This window comes from Ostrinia nubilalis, chromosome 14, assembly GCF_963855985.1.
Source record: "Ostrinia nubilalis chromosome 14, ilOstNubi1.1, whole genome shotgun sequence".
Lineage (NCBI taxonomy): Eukaryota > Metazoa > Arthropoda > Insecta > Lepidoptera > Crambidae > Ostrinia > Ostrinia nubilalis.
In genome coordinates this window covers 11,345,455-11,361,342 of record NC_087101.1, presented here as the reverse complement: position 1 = coordinate 11,361,342, position 15,888 = coordinate 11,345,455, and the positions used below count along the sequence as shown (strand labels likewise).

Below are 15,888 nucleotides of genomic sequence, written 5' to 3'. Positions count from 1 at the left end.
AACGCCAAATAGCTACAGGGAAGTTGATGGATCGGCCATTGATATAAACAAGTGATCGGTCGGAGCAACCGTTTTTCAGAGCCTTCGGACGTCGTGGTATCTACACGTGTTATCGTACTTTTTAGGGTTCCGTACCTCAAAAGGAAAAAACGGAACCCTTATAGGATCACTTTGTTGTCCGTCCGTCCTTCTGTCAAGACCCTTTATCTCAAGAACGCGTGAACGTATCAAGCTGAAATTCACATGAAATACTCAGATCTATTGTCCCTTTAAGCTGTGAAAATATCAAACTTCTAAGCCAAGCCAATCAAAAGATACAGCCGATTATGTCGATATTTTCAACAAATTTTCGACACTCGCAAAGGAATCAAAACCTACAGGATACTTCCGGTAAACTCAGAATCTTGAAATTTGGCATAAAGCATTGTCATATAATGCAAATATAGGAAAAATTGCGAAAATTACATTTTTTTAGTTATATAATATAATAAAAATATTTTAATAAAATGAAACTTACTACCTTATTTCTCACGAACGAATAAAGGTATCAAATTGAAATTTATACCAAATACCTAGATCTATTGTCCCTTTAAGAAGTAAAAAAATCAAACTTCTAAGTTAACGCGATCAAAAGATACAGCAGTTTATACCGACACCTTAGACGAATTTCCGTCACACGCTAGGGAATCAAAACCTACAAGGTACTTCCTGTGAACTCAGAATCTTGAAATTCGGCACGAAGCAACGTTATATAGTACAGATAAAGGAAAAATTGCGAAAATGATAAATTTGAAGTTATATAAAACTAGCTTTCCGCCCGCGGCTTCGCCCGCGTGGAATTTTGTCTGTCACAGAAAAACTTTATCGCGCGCGTCCCTGTTTCAAAAACCGGGATAAAAACTATCCTATGTTCTTTCCCGGGACTCAAACTATCTCTATGCCAAATTTCATCAAAATCGGTTGCGAGGTTTAAGCGGGAAAGCGTAACAGACAGACAGACAGACAGACAGACAGACAGAGTTACTTTCGCATTTATAATATTAGTTGGGATTTAAAATATTATTTTTGCTTACATGACATAAAATATTTTTTTAATAATTATAAACTTACTACCTACCCTTTTTCACATGAACGCGTAGAGATATTAAAGTTGAAATTCATATCAAACACTTCTTAAATCTAATTGCCTCTAAACTGTGAGAAATTCTAAATCAACGCAAAAATTCAAAACGCTGAGGTAGGTACCTACCTATAATAATGCAAATATAGGAAAAATAAATAAATAAAAAATAATCATACCGCATATTTTGAAATTCGCCACTACTCGCAACGGAATCAAGTAAGTAATTTGATTTATCCCAACTAATATTATAAATGCGAAAGTAACTCTGTCTGTCTGTCTGTCTGTCTGTCTGTCTGTCTGTTACGCTTTCCCGCTTAAACCTCGCAACCGATTTTGATGAAATTTGGCATAGAGATAGTTTGAGTCCCGGGAAAGAACATAGGATAGTTTTTATCCCGGTTTTTGAAACAGGGACGCGCGCGATAAAGTTTTTCTGTGACAGACAAAAATCCACGCGGGCGAAGCCGCGGGCGGAAAGCTAGTACGTCATAAATTGTAAACCGCTACGTTTGTACGGCGGAACCCTCGGTGTGCGAGCCCGACTCGCACTTGGCCGGTTTTTGTTAGATAGAGCCGCATCTAATATATCCAGAAGTCTCGTGCCTTTTTAGTCCAGATAGATTTGAAGCTATAAATATAGGAGAAACTGGAAACTGGGTGTAGGTAAGTAGTTACGTCGACCATGCGTATGAAAATGTAGCTAAAAGCTTAAAAAACACACTAAACTAGATGTTTAGTCTGATGCACTAAAAACGTTGAAGGTATAGAAGGAAAACAAGAAAATTAAGTATTTTCCCATTTTAATTAGCTAGCAAGCCAGCTTAGGGTTAAGGAAACTATACTTAGTTTTTGACGTACCTACCTACACAAACCCGAATGGTGCAACATAGTACTTAAATGGAAAAGGCACCCACCAATCTGCAAGGTAACCTTTGGTTCCCTGATAGTAAGTTTTTAATGTCGACAAAAGATGTCATTACACTTCATCACATGTTGACAGTAAATAAACGAGGGAGTTTTTGCGCAAAGTCATAAAAATCATCGATCACTTGATAAGTACAAGTTTTTCGTAACTGTCTCGATCATTTATTATAGCGATTGCACTTTCGCTCCCATAATCCCAATAAGTATATCGCAAGACCTCAAGTAAATTAAATTAAGCAACGTTTTTATGAGATCGAATTTCGAAGTTGAAGATCAGGTTTACCGCGATTTCAATCAATTTGTTCTGACAGTTGATCTAAATTCTTTTCTTGCGACTTTAATGTTGGGGATCGAAAAGTTTCTTTGGATAAAAGTTTTTTTCTTTAAAATTTTTCTTAATTCTTGAAGAAGTGACTTTTAGTCAGAACTACATTCGTAGTTTTCGTTTCGTATAAACGCCACCGTTACAAGACCGCTGATAAAGTGGTTGCGTACTTATTTAAGTACTAATGCTAAATGTCGCGGGTTTCATCTCCGCATAATAACAAACACTTGTGTGCATAACTACACCACTTTAAATAAGTACCTCAAAAAAAAAATACTGCTTGTACTTTACCTTTTGAAAGGAAAGAAAGAAAAAATGTATATTTGGCACCAAATTACCTGAATTTTTAAATATTAGACACTTTTAGATAGAGCTGAGTAAAATGGCCACGCAAGGATATGTATATGACGAAGTATGGCCGAAGCGGGGGTCTGGCTCGTGCTCGTCGTCACTCATATTTATGGTAGAAAAGTTGAAATAACCACACGTCGAGGTAAATATAATGCGAATTTAATCAAATCACTAATGTACAATACAAAATAAACCAAGATTACTCTGCTAATTCACGATTGAAATGCGGTGATCTCATAGATACGTGCGGTCGCTCCAACAGTTGGTACACGAATCCCCCCTGTCACTTTCCGTTACTCGCAATTTGCGACCGCTACATTATCTATGATTCCACCCAGGTGTCAAACCTGACATTTCATTCGTTAACTGATTGATTTATCCGATTAATCAAATAAAATTCGTCCACAACTCCGACACGGCCATCCTGGTTTCACACGTCCTCGGGTGATGCCTCTGTAAAGACGAGAAATACCAGGCAGTTCACTGATACTCAGCCAGCTCTGATAAGGCTGCCATATGAGAAACAACATCGTTGAAACTTAATTTTCTTTATTGTTAGCTAAAATAATTGGAAAACTCATAATTCGATATCCTTAGAAACATTATTTTTTTTGACAGACAGCTAGGAACATCTGAACTGCAATACCATTTATCAGTGCTTAGGCTCTTTACCACTCACACAGCGGTAGAATACTCAAGTGCTGACTGCACTCATTATCATCACTCTCCTTGATGATAGAATACCATTACCACTGGCTGACACACTCAGCCACGTGGCAGAATACACTACTAGCTTCAGCACTCTTTACCACTCTGGTGGTAGAATACAACAAACAATACAGTCCAATACACACACTATAACTGCGCGGTCATGATCAAAACCAAACTTTATTGTGTTCCTATCTGTCGGTCTAACATTATACAGGCAATTATACAGGAGATAGTAAGTCAATCCGAATCACTTTCGTCATTGTCACATAATGTAGTACTAGACTCAGGCAATTTGCGCAAACGGTCATGTGCATACTTGTACGTTCTCCGAGAGTTAAGTGCATTTAGCACATACCTATCACCCTCTAGAACCTCACTCACCCGAAATGGCCCTTTGTACTTAGGATCTAATTTTGTCTGATTCCTTTCTTCATTTTGTAAAAGAACAAAGTCACCAACAGAAAATCTATTTACTTTAGACTTTGTCCCGTCAAATCTAGTTTTATCGTAAGTCGCGTTAGTTTCCATATTTTTAACAGCCAAAGTCCTTGATTCGTTAAGTTCAACATTAAATTCCTCATCAGTAAACATCAAATCTAGGGGCCTTGCTACTTTGCCAATTAACAGCTCAAGTGGACTGAACTTAGTGACGCGATTTACTGAACAATTTAATGCGAGTTGAACATCAGGAAGCGCTTCTTGCCAAGAACATTCCCTGCTTGTCTCTATTGCCGTTAACATATTTTTCAAAGTGCTCATAGTGCGCTCCACTTGACCGTTAGCACGAGAGCTCCCAGTAGCTATCAAATGAAGATTGATATTGTTGGATTTACAAAATTCTCGAAATTCGCCGCTGGAAAAACATCTCCCCTGATCCGCGATAATACGTGTAGGTGCACCGAATAAAGAGACGGCCATCTTTACAGCTTTAATACTGTTGGTCGTATCAATATTCATTGTGTGTTGCAACATTACAAACTTAGTGAAGGCATCTATCAGAACAAAAACATACTCCTTTCTATCGTTCTTTCCACTAAGTTTGCCCGTTGCGTCAATGTGGATCGTATGCCATGGCACCGCCACTTTGGGAATGGAATGCAACTCGGCCGATATCTTACCAGAATGTGATTTCGCGACCTTACATGTGGCGCAGTTATCTACAAATTTCCGGACATACTTGGCCATATGTTCAAACCAGAACTGATCATACATTTTTTCTAGGGTCTTTTCCCATCCCAAATGTTGTAAAGAGTTATGAGTGGTGTTGATAACAGACCATCTAAGGCCCCTTGGAAGGATTGGCAAGCATCTCGAACGCCCATTCCTTTGTACTTTGCGATATAAAACACCAGCACGTATCTCATAAGTATTGGCCACATTATCACTAAGTTTATTAGAATTTAGGTCAGATATTAATTTAGAAAGCTCCGGATCACGTGACTGTTCGGCCAACAACCAATTGCCAGGGAGATTATTGATATTAACTTCCATGTGTTGCAATTTCTCTACAACTTTGGGGGAGGGGTCAGGTAGGGGATTTCGCGAGAAGAAGTCTGCATGGGCCATGCGACTACCTTCCTTGTGTATAATATCAAAGTCATATGCTTGCAAGAAAGCCCACCATCTATGAACCCTGGGGGTCAGGTCGAGCTTTTTACGCGATGCCTGCAACGAATTACAATCTGTAATGACTGTAAACTTTCGGCCGTGCAAATAGTGCCTGAAATGTTTTACAGCATTAACGACAGCCAGAGTCTCCAACTCATAAGAGTGGTACTTAGACTCTGGAGTCGTAGTCCGTTTGCTGTAATAGGCAATAACCTGTCGTTTCCCATCTTTGATCTGCATGAGAACTGCACCGTAACCGATTGAGCTTGCGTCAGTGTGTAGTTCCACTGGGTTATTTGCATTAAAAATAGTCAGGACGGGTTCGTTAGTCAAAGCCGACATAATTTCCCGTCTAATAGCCTCATGAGCGGGGGTCCATTCAATGTTACCCTTAAGGGTGCTGGTCAAAGCATACAATGGAGCCATTGTTTGGGAGAATTTTGGAATGAATTGCCTAAAATACGAGGCGAGGCCAATGAATTGACGAAGCTGAGTGACTGACTGAGGAGGAGGCAGAGATAACAGAGCTTCCACCTTTTTTGGATTAGGGCGGATCTCACCGCGACTAACCTCAAAGCCCAGATATTCAACTTTTTGTTTGAAAAAGGAACATTTATTCAAGTTGAAGGAAAACCCTCGTTTCGTTAGAGTATCTAACACGATATGGACCCTATCTAGAGCCTCCTCAATATTTGGACCCCCCAGGACCAATATGTCGTCCATATACACGACTACGTACGTATTAACAAGTTCCGCTAGTGCATTGATGACGGCTCGCTGAAAAACCGAAGGTGCGTTTCGCAAACCAAATGGCATCGTGAGGTATTCAAACTGGCCTTCAGGTGTTACGAATGCCGTTTTCTCGATGGAGTCTGGGTGTACTGGCACCTGATGGTAGCCACTGGCCATATCAAGTATAGTGAAGTAGTAGCAACCCGCAAGTCTGTCAATTTGGTCAGAGATTAGGGGCAAAGGAAACCTATCGGGTATTGTGTTATCATTCAGCTCCCGATAGTCCACACACATACGGTCAGTCCCGTCTTTTTTTTTAACAAGTAGGATGGGACTTGCAAAGGGAGAGGAACTTGGGCGGATAATATTGCATGCAAGTAGTTCATCAATCTTTTGCCTAACCACCTGTCGCTCATCCGGGCTCAATCTATATGGACGTCGGCACACTGTCTTATTCACATCTTTTAAACGTATCTGCATTGGTTCTACATTTGCGGGAGTACATGGGATGCCTTCAACAAAATGTTGTTTATACGCGTCCAATATTTTTGTAAGTTTAGGTTTAAATTCAAGGGGGATATCCGTTTCGATTAAATCAAAATCAATGGGGCTCTTTGTAGCACAAGATCCGTTACGTGCAATATTACATGTGTTCACATCTAATACCCTATAAAGATGCAGTGTATCTAGAGTCATGTTAATGGCAAGGCCCTGACTAAGAATTTCCCTTCCTATCATAACATCAGAACGTAGGTAACAGTCGGGAAGAACATGAAATAAAATTTCTAGAGAAATGTTATCAATTTCAACAGTAGTGAGAATCTGGAGAGTGCTTGCCACGCTCGTTTGCCCAATGCCCGTCATCGTTACCACATTATCAAAGCGTTTACCAGAAAATTTACTACTAACAGATTCTTTTACCAATGAACATTCTGACCCAGAGTCGTAATGAAATGGAATTTGCTCACCAGAATGATTTAGAGTCCCAGTAGGTGTAACCACGGTGCACACGTCCACACGTCGCTCTGCAGCAGTGGTGCCAACACTGCTTCCATCCTTGTGATTCAGGCTAGGACACTTCGTTGCGATGTGCCCAGCTTGGTGACACTTGTAACAGACGATGGTACTACTTGGCTTCGAATTTACTGCATCCTTACTCGATGATTGTCCTGAAGAGGTGCTTGGTCGATTTTCCTTCCACAGATGACAGCTAATCGCTCTGTGACCTAACTTCCCACAATAGTAACATTTGAAGGGTTGCTGCTGACTTGGTGTAGGCTTAGATCGCTTGATATCTGCTGCATCTCTCTCGTCAGATGTTGCGGTGTAACGTCTCTTCATAAATGTCATCGCCTTCAACTCCTGTTGCATTTGACTTCTGCTATTAATGTTAGTCGTGAAAGCCAAGCGTTGAATTCTAGGTTCAAATTGCGCTATATGAGCCATAACTGTCCCAATTGCAATCTGCTCTTTTGATAATTCTTTTCATCGTGACATCAATGACGTCATAAGTGTAGCTGCGTATGAGGCTAGACATTCATTATCCTTAGGCTTACTAGTGTTCAAATTAATTAAGTGAGCAGCGGCCGTTTCTAGGCATTCATATCTCGAAGTAAACAAATCCTTAAAATCAGACCACGTCATTCCTTGATATGTGACTTGTGACAGCCACACAGAGGCCTCTCCTTTTAAGCCTTTAGTCAAAGCAATTATTAACGAGACACCTTCTAAAGGTTGGTCTGCCATACATAGATCGGCGGTCGAAATCCAAGCACGCGCATCTACATTGTTACGGTCAGGATCAAATTCAGGTAAGACAATATTAGTACTCACTGAAGGCGTCTTCACAGCTTCTAATAATGCCAAAAAGTTCTTATTTTGTTGTTCGAGTATCTTCATCCACTTTGAGTCGTTGTCACTCGCCATATTTTCTTGTAGGCATGGCGGTCTCACTTCTGATGACGAAGTATGGCCGAAGCGGGGGTCTGGCTCGTGCTCGTCGTCACTCATATTTATGGTAGAAAAGTTGAAATAACCACACGTCGAGGTAAATATAATGCGAATTTAATCAAATCACTAATGTACAATACAAAATAAACCAAGATTACTCTGCTAATTCACGATTGAAATGCGGTGATCTCATAGATACGTGCGGTCGCTCCAACAGTTGGTACACGAATCCCCCCTGTCACTTTCCGTTACTCGCAATTTGCGACCGCTACATTATCTATGATTCCACCCAGGTGTCAAACCTGACATTTCATTCGTTAACTGATTGATTTATCCGATTAATCAAATAAAATTCGTCCACAACTCCGACATATATTTATTTTATACCCGAATCGTATTTATTTTGCGACCGAAGTGAAAATACTCGTATTATTGTTGGAATTCTCCAGCATTTAGAGTTAAACAAGTAAGCAATACTCGTGTGTCATTACAGCACTAATCGTAAATTAAACACGTCCGCGCCGGTCATCCGTTAAAAGCTTGTACATTCAACAAAAGCTTAACACAGCTATGCACCTTATTTCATTGCAACAGAAGCTATTTTGCAACGAAACTGTAGTCTGAAATGTTGTAGACTGTACGTTAAATGTCACGTGCAAAAATAATGCGCCGATATTTTATCTCTTCACCTTTACCCGAAAATAGTAACTTGCTTTCGCAATATCATTCATTACATATTAAATTTTTAAGCCTTAAGGCTTATTCGTATTATGAAATGAAGATAATAATATGAATTGACATAATTTCAAGCATACAGTGCCGGATTAACCCATTAATTAAATAAAATAAAAAATAAGCATTTTATTAGGGCATCACGACTAGGGGGGCACCAAAAAGAGCACCAAAAAAACTACGACTATTTTCCGTGAATTTAAGATTGTTAGGGGCATCAAAAAGCCTGTGTAGCATCAAAAGGGAAAAAGCTGTGTAAATGTTGCGTTGATTCCCATTCAGAGATAGATATTTGACGATTAAAAATGGGTCCTAAATCTGTTCAAATAGAGCGTAGAGCCCATCTCTACTGACCACTGAAGCGGTGATATTGTATCACACACGTAGATAAAAACCTAATCTACTCAGCTTTGTGTTTTTTGCGGATAAAATTGATACATCATATTGTAGCGACCGTGGCAAATGTTTATGTTTAACGCACTCACTTTTCGCAACTCTCACTACTTTAACCTTTATTAGTTTACGGAACTGAGGTTGGCCTCGGATCGACCCTGGTGACTCCTTAATGTAAAATTTAATATCACTTACCATACCTACTTAATATTTTCGCCCGAAAAAGGCGATGTTTGGTCACGAGACCATGTTTTTTCGATATGAATTATGCTTTCGTCTTGCGTAATCGGATATTTTTAATGATAACGATGTGAAGGAACGATTTTAATAACATTGTCAATAACGGGTTTTGCTCAGAAAATATATAATAATTAATTTGTTAAAAGGACGAGAAGACACTTTATTATCTAATTACAACTGGCTCTAAACCAGGGATGGCTAACATTTATGTACCGTGCCACTTTTCTAAAAAATATGTTTGATGTAGTCATAGACCTATCAAATAACACCTGATGCTATCACATAACACCGACTGCTATCAATGAGGGGTATAGTATACTCGTAAGTGGCGCCACTGGCGAATAAGGTCAGGGCCTTATTCTACAGTGGCACCAACTGATAAGGGTAAATACGATAGCCCATATTCAAAACGCACTATTTACTATTTTATTTTATAATTAATTTTGTGAATATTGTGGCGCGTGCCATTGGTTTGCCATCCCTGCTCTAGGGATTTGAGGAAACCGTTTGAGGTTAACTTGTCAAGTGTAAAGTCAAACAAACTCGGCAGCAAAGGACAGTGTAAATCTCAATTATTTAATTACATCTTTGTTTTGTTTAATTTGCAATATGACCCGGTATAAGAGCGATTAATCGATTGGACAAACACGGTGTAAAGTACTCTCTTAATCACGAAACAAATTGTTTAAGGACAGCACTCTATTTCATTATGTAACATCTAATGTACCACATTCTGCAAATAAATAATTTTCATTTTCATTTTCACGTCAATAAGACCTCTAATTTTGAGTTTGACTTAGTTTGGGTATTAGCTCCCAATCACATGAGTGCTTTATCTTTGGTTATCGCTATATCACTCAATACGATTTCAGTTCGTCCAATGAAATGGTCGTTATTTTAAAAAGTAGCTCTACAAACCTCTTTCCTAGTCTAATGTTCAGTCTGGAATATCCTTTGTCTCAATCTTGTCAACGAATCTTTTAAAATCTCCACTCGACGCGGATTTTCCTTTCAGCGTAATATATGAAAATCCTCAAGATCTGTACCAATAGTTCAAAGGAATGAGGAGAAATTCCAAGAATGCGCCAATATTGCGCTAGTTTTGCAATTTGCATATGTTGCGTCGCAGCACAGAGTTGAAATGAATCCGGCTGTAAGTACAGGTGTCTCGGTAAATAATATTATTTGAATTCAATTGTAAAAAAATGCATTTTTGGTGCCTTTCCTTTAAAAGATGCGATCTATGGTGGAGCCTGGAGCGAGCTTGGCCAGAAGATGCTTTATCTGTCTATGTTAGGGAACACATAACGCATTTTTCTGGAGATTTCATGAGGCAAAGCAAATAAATGTACGACGATAAAAGGAATGTATGAAGCTATGATAAGGTTTTGTAGGATTTTCAACTGGTGCTAGACTTAAATAAATACTAAATAGTAATCACAGTTAGAGAAATAGCTCTATTTAAACAAGGTCCAGAAAACTCGTTTGAAATTGACTAAAATAAGTAATGAGCTATCAAAAACTTAGTGATATAGCCTGTTTAGTAGTAGGTACATATTATAAAAGTTTAATAGTAGAGTCGCAAGTTTTCAACTATAAGAACTCTAATATAGGTCTGAATTCAACTAAAATAGGTAACGAGCTCTGAAAAACTTTGTGAGCTATCATAGCCTGTTTGGTAATATTCAGAAATATTTGATAGCAGTCACAAGTTTACAACTGTGAACTCAAATATAGGTCTGATACGTAACATCACTTGAATCCGTAAAGAGCTTTGTATTTGGATGAAAAGAAGTTGTACGTGTTTCGCGCTGAACACGTTTGCGATACGTTTTGCTCTTTATGAAATTGCGACTGTTCAGTATCAGTTTAAATATGGAAAAATGGTGTCTATAGAAAATGGGAAAAGTAGGTTACTAAGGAAATACAAATCCTAAAAACTGTTATGAAATTGGAGTTTATTATTACTTGTATCTGGTAAGAAAAAACACAACAATGTGTTCCATTTTAATGTTTAGCACCCAGTAAAGTACCTAAGTAAGTCGGTCATAAACATGAACTTTTGCACCATTATCTATGTCATGATCATTTGAGATAGAAGCAGTAATCTCAAAATTTATATTTGTTTTGTAACTTTTGCTTTCATATTTCATTCATAAATATTATTTACCAAAGCAGAAGCTTACTATAAGTTAACTTATCTCATTATCTTTATAGAACTTCTGAAATATATTTTCAATGTTTATCTCAATTCTATGGTATTCAAAATGTTAAATAAGTTTCGAAATGTGGTTTGGACTGAGCGTGATGTAGCAGGGTTGTGTGAGTTATTAGTCTCTAATTACCTTCCAAATTTCGGTAAAACGGAGTGTTTGGGTCTTGTTGTAATGCACACGGTTGAGGTTTTAAATGGAAATGCTGAAATGCTTTTGCAAAGTAGCTACAATTGAGTATAAGTAACTCGAATCTAAACATATTAGAGGTTTGGTTATTCACTTGACAAATACCTAAACTAAGGAAATTGCCAACTTAACCTTTGCAGTTAATTGTGTCCTATGCAATTAGAATAAGGATGATACTGGAATAACTGATGTACTTAAGACTAGAAGATGTAGGACACACGGACAAGATTGATGATGACTACATTAACGACTCGAAGCCGTTTTTGTGGAAGTACTAGACACAGTGAATAATGAAATTCCGCAAATGATTGCGATTGTCGATGCTAGAAAAACATTGAGTAGAATCTAGTAACCCACTAACTTTGCCAGGAAGATTTGTTAACCTTTGACAGTAGTCTTACGATGATTAATGCCCTTATTCACAAAATAATGATGCTTGCTTAAGTGAATCAGCAAATCAATCACACAGCGTTGAATAGAGCTCTGTGATTGGTTCTTGTGTCATCCTGTGCGTTCACGCGCACAGTGAGACCTCATAGTAGGTAATGTTTGTAAATATGGACGTTAGTTTTGTGTCCGACCGACACTATGTCTGCCGATATCACCCCCGTAACCGGAACACATAGGATTTTGTAGCTTGGGCGACCCCTTGTTGGTATTTTTATGACTTTTCTATACAGGATTACTACGAATTTATGTACTGGGTAACTATTTACTAAAAAACAAAAAATCCAACAAAACGTCCTTGTTCATATTGTATCTGTGATTAGTTAGAGCAACAATGTGTGAAAAATTCTATTCCGGTGTAAATATTTGAACAAAACCTTAACTCATTACTGCGAATCCTATGACAAACATAGTTCATGCTAATGGGCCCCCATTAGAAGTTCGTCGAACTTATACAAAGCACATCAAGCTGTACATAATTGTTTCATAATAGCACCTATTTACAGCTACATAAGATACAATAGTGTTTACGTTGATGAGCCTCCGATACAACAAACAAACCAAATACGGACTCGTACGATACTTCTGCGTACTTAATATACGCTCCAAATAGTAGAGTTGACGAATCTATAATTGCTAATTATAATATTTACTGCGTCTGCTATGCACGCGATCTACAACAAACAGCTCGTTAAACGATTCTCAAACTTTAACACACACGAATAAGCAGTTATAAAGATGATAAAATAATACCTAATAAGAATTTCATTGATAAAATTATCTAAGTAAGTTAAATTGAAAGTTCCTATTTATTAAGTACAGAAATATAACGACTTTTAGGTCACTTGATTATAAGGAATCACTACCACCGGCGATAGACCTTCGAAAGAACAGAAGATGAGCCGATGTTGCAGCCTTTTTTTAAATTGACCCCAATAAAATTGTTTAAAACAGGGACGTTGTAGGTGAATGTTCTTTTAACAAGTTATTGTTTAAACTACGAAAACCTTAATTTCGAACTCCTCCTATGTTCTTCTGATTAATTTCGTTGCGGGTCCAATGACAGTTTAACTTTCCCCCGGGACAAACTTGACCTTCATTGGTTGGGTTTTTGTGGCGGTCAAGCTGTAGATCCTGGCTACACAGGGGTTGCAGTGGTGGGAACGAGAGGTGGAAATAGTCCCGTTTAATATACGAAAAGCATCACAAATTCGTCAAAGTCCTTCAAGGGTCATTGTTTACTGTTTGACAACCACTGACCTAGACATGAGCGGTCACTGCAAACAATCTGGATTAACATCCAAATGACTTTCCTAGTTCGACTGACAGACGGGCATAAAACCAAACCTTGTTAGGTCAGAACACCATCATGCACGTGTCGTCATTGTTTTAGAAAGATTTAAATTCTTGGCATGATAAAATGGGTTTGTTTACAGAGTCTTCGAGAAAGAACAGGATCGCATTTCAAAGTATATTTTAACTTTTAAAAATAGCTCTAGTAAAATCACAAGGTAAAAGGATTTTATTTCCAATATTTATTTATTTCCTAAATCCCATGTTTCGTTGAGATGAGATTACCAACATTTTGGCCTATTTTACTTTAACAACCTAACAGCCTAGTGCCTATTTTGTAATATTACACTTTGGATATATAAATATTTTTAATAATGCTTCTTTCTGCGTGAGTTTTCAAAGATTATAAAAAAAATTCTGGATGTCCTTAAGACCTGAAAAATTCACACGTAAACCGGTCTAGATTCACATATTACCTACTTATTTTTCAGCCTAGAAACTTTAATCGGATAGAAAAACTCTCGGGGCTGTTAAACTGAGTGCTACTTAGCTCCAAACACCTTTTTGGGTTTAAGCTTATGATTTCTGTAAATTCGTCAAACATTTTACCTTTGATTGAGGTGCTCGAGGGACTCGAGGTGATCACGGATCGTTGCCCTTAAGTCTTTTCCTACTGGACAAAACTTCTAGTTCAAAACACAACTGCTTGAATTAAAGTCACTTCATAACCCAAGATTTATTATGTAATAATAAATTAGTAGATGACTGCTGAACTAGGTACGATAATACTGGAAATTAATATAAGAATCCAAAACTAAAAACCCTCTAATAAGAAATCCACAAAGGTTTGAATAATTTTTAATTTAAGCAGCTAAGGGTGGGTTGCACCATCTTACTTTAATTTTTTTAACAAACGTTAAGTAAGTAGGTGCAACTCAGCCTAATTCTAATAGTTACTTTTTTGTTTAAAGAAATTAAAATGTTAATTTTCTACGACGTTCCATTAAGCCATTATGTGCAACGAGGCACACTCCATTTTTCGAGTGGTTAGTTTACCATCATTGGCTCCCTCATTTTACACTCGAGTGGCCTGTCAGGAGCCCTCCAGTGCTTGAGCGAGCAGTTTTTATGAAAAAGTCTTTTTAATGCTACTTTAGAGTAGTTACAGCTTATATTCCTTGTATAAATACAGGATGTAATAATATAGACGTTACTTAATAAGTTAAGGCTGTAGATAAATTAATTACGTTAATAAGTCAAACAAAGATAGTGATTAATTTTGATTAGGATTTAAGCTGCGAGCTTTGTTAGTTCAGGCTTTATTGAAAAGTTCTGAAACTTAGCTTTCTTGATTGATGTTGGAGGCTAATGGTGTATGGGTACATCTGTAAGATTATATTATCTAGCTAGACTTATTTTATTTATTGCAAAACAAGTTTTAATGTACAAACAGTTAGAGTCCATTTTAGACTTGGATGAAGAAATTTGTGGATAAAAGTAACATAGACATAAGTATTATCAGTATTCAGGCAATGCTTTGATAAATCCAATTCCGAATGGTTGATCCTTACGCGGTTAGATTTGCATATAGAATCAATTTATCACAAAAAGAAGATCTAATTAATATAATTTTTGTGCTATCTTAGGTCGATGTATTTTCGACTATGTTATAAACAAGACAAAATTATACTAGGTACGCGCGCTAAGCGCGACAAATGATCACAAATGTTGCAATGACCGATCATGGCAATTTCGACATTATTGCAATAATCTGGTGCTTATCCAATGAGGCTGCACTATGCAATCCGGTAGGAAAGTCATATTACATTGAGACGAGACGGAATTTCCATCTTTCTACAGTTTTGGCTGTGCGTTTACGTTTGTGGGGAGTATTACCAGTTGAGTATAAACAATTTGCTAAGTTATGTTGTTAGATTACAACATTTACTGAAATAAACTTCAGCATTTAGGTACTAGGTATGTTTCATAAGTGGAAGTTAGTTCTAAAACGATCGTCTGCGGCTTATTTATTTTATCGATTCCAATATCCTGCAAGAATAAAAAAGTATAACTCCAGCTACAGCTCGTCAGTTTCAGATTATAACTTTGCTGTCAGTTTGTGTATTTTTCTGAGTAAACAAAGACGATTGTAGCTTAGCAGAGAGATTGCATCTGTCCGTCGAGCGGCATTGAACGCTGTATCATTGTGGAAGATAGAGCACTTTGCTGGTTTAGTTGATGTAGCTGGTATACTACTTTATACTAGAAAAGAAGCTAGGACCAGTGAAGTATTTTGAAATCACTCGATTTAGGATTCATGCTCGAATGAAATCGTGTACGATAGTTGACTGGCACTCAAAACCAGCTCTATGGTCTAGCCTTCAAAGCTTCAGACCCATAGGGCCCGGGTTCGACTCCCTGTGGGGGCATTTTTTGTTCAGTTTCAGTGATAGGGCTCTTCTAAGTCTAGCTTCCACTATATTATTGTCTGTCCCTACAACACAGCATCGTTGTGTTCCAACAATTAGAAGTAGGACAGCCAGTTCCACTATGGTAGAGAATTCTGGATGAAGCTCGCATCCACCTTCCATCAGGTCAGGCCAAGAGCTTAATTATTTTTAGTAAAAGATACTCCTGATAGCTTCTTTTCATCATAA

The 15,888-nt window shown here is 37.8% G+C and overlaps 1 protein-coding gene across 1 annotated transcript in view; it reads left to right on the top strand.

The window, feature by feature from the left end:
* Positions 1–15,888, top strand: part of LOC135078170 (UDP-glucosyltransferase 2) — a 69,699-nt gene that overhangs the window by 39,487 nt on the left and 14,324 nt on the right. The window lies entirely within an intron of this gene.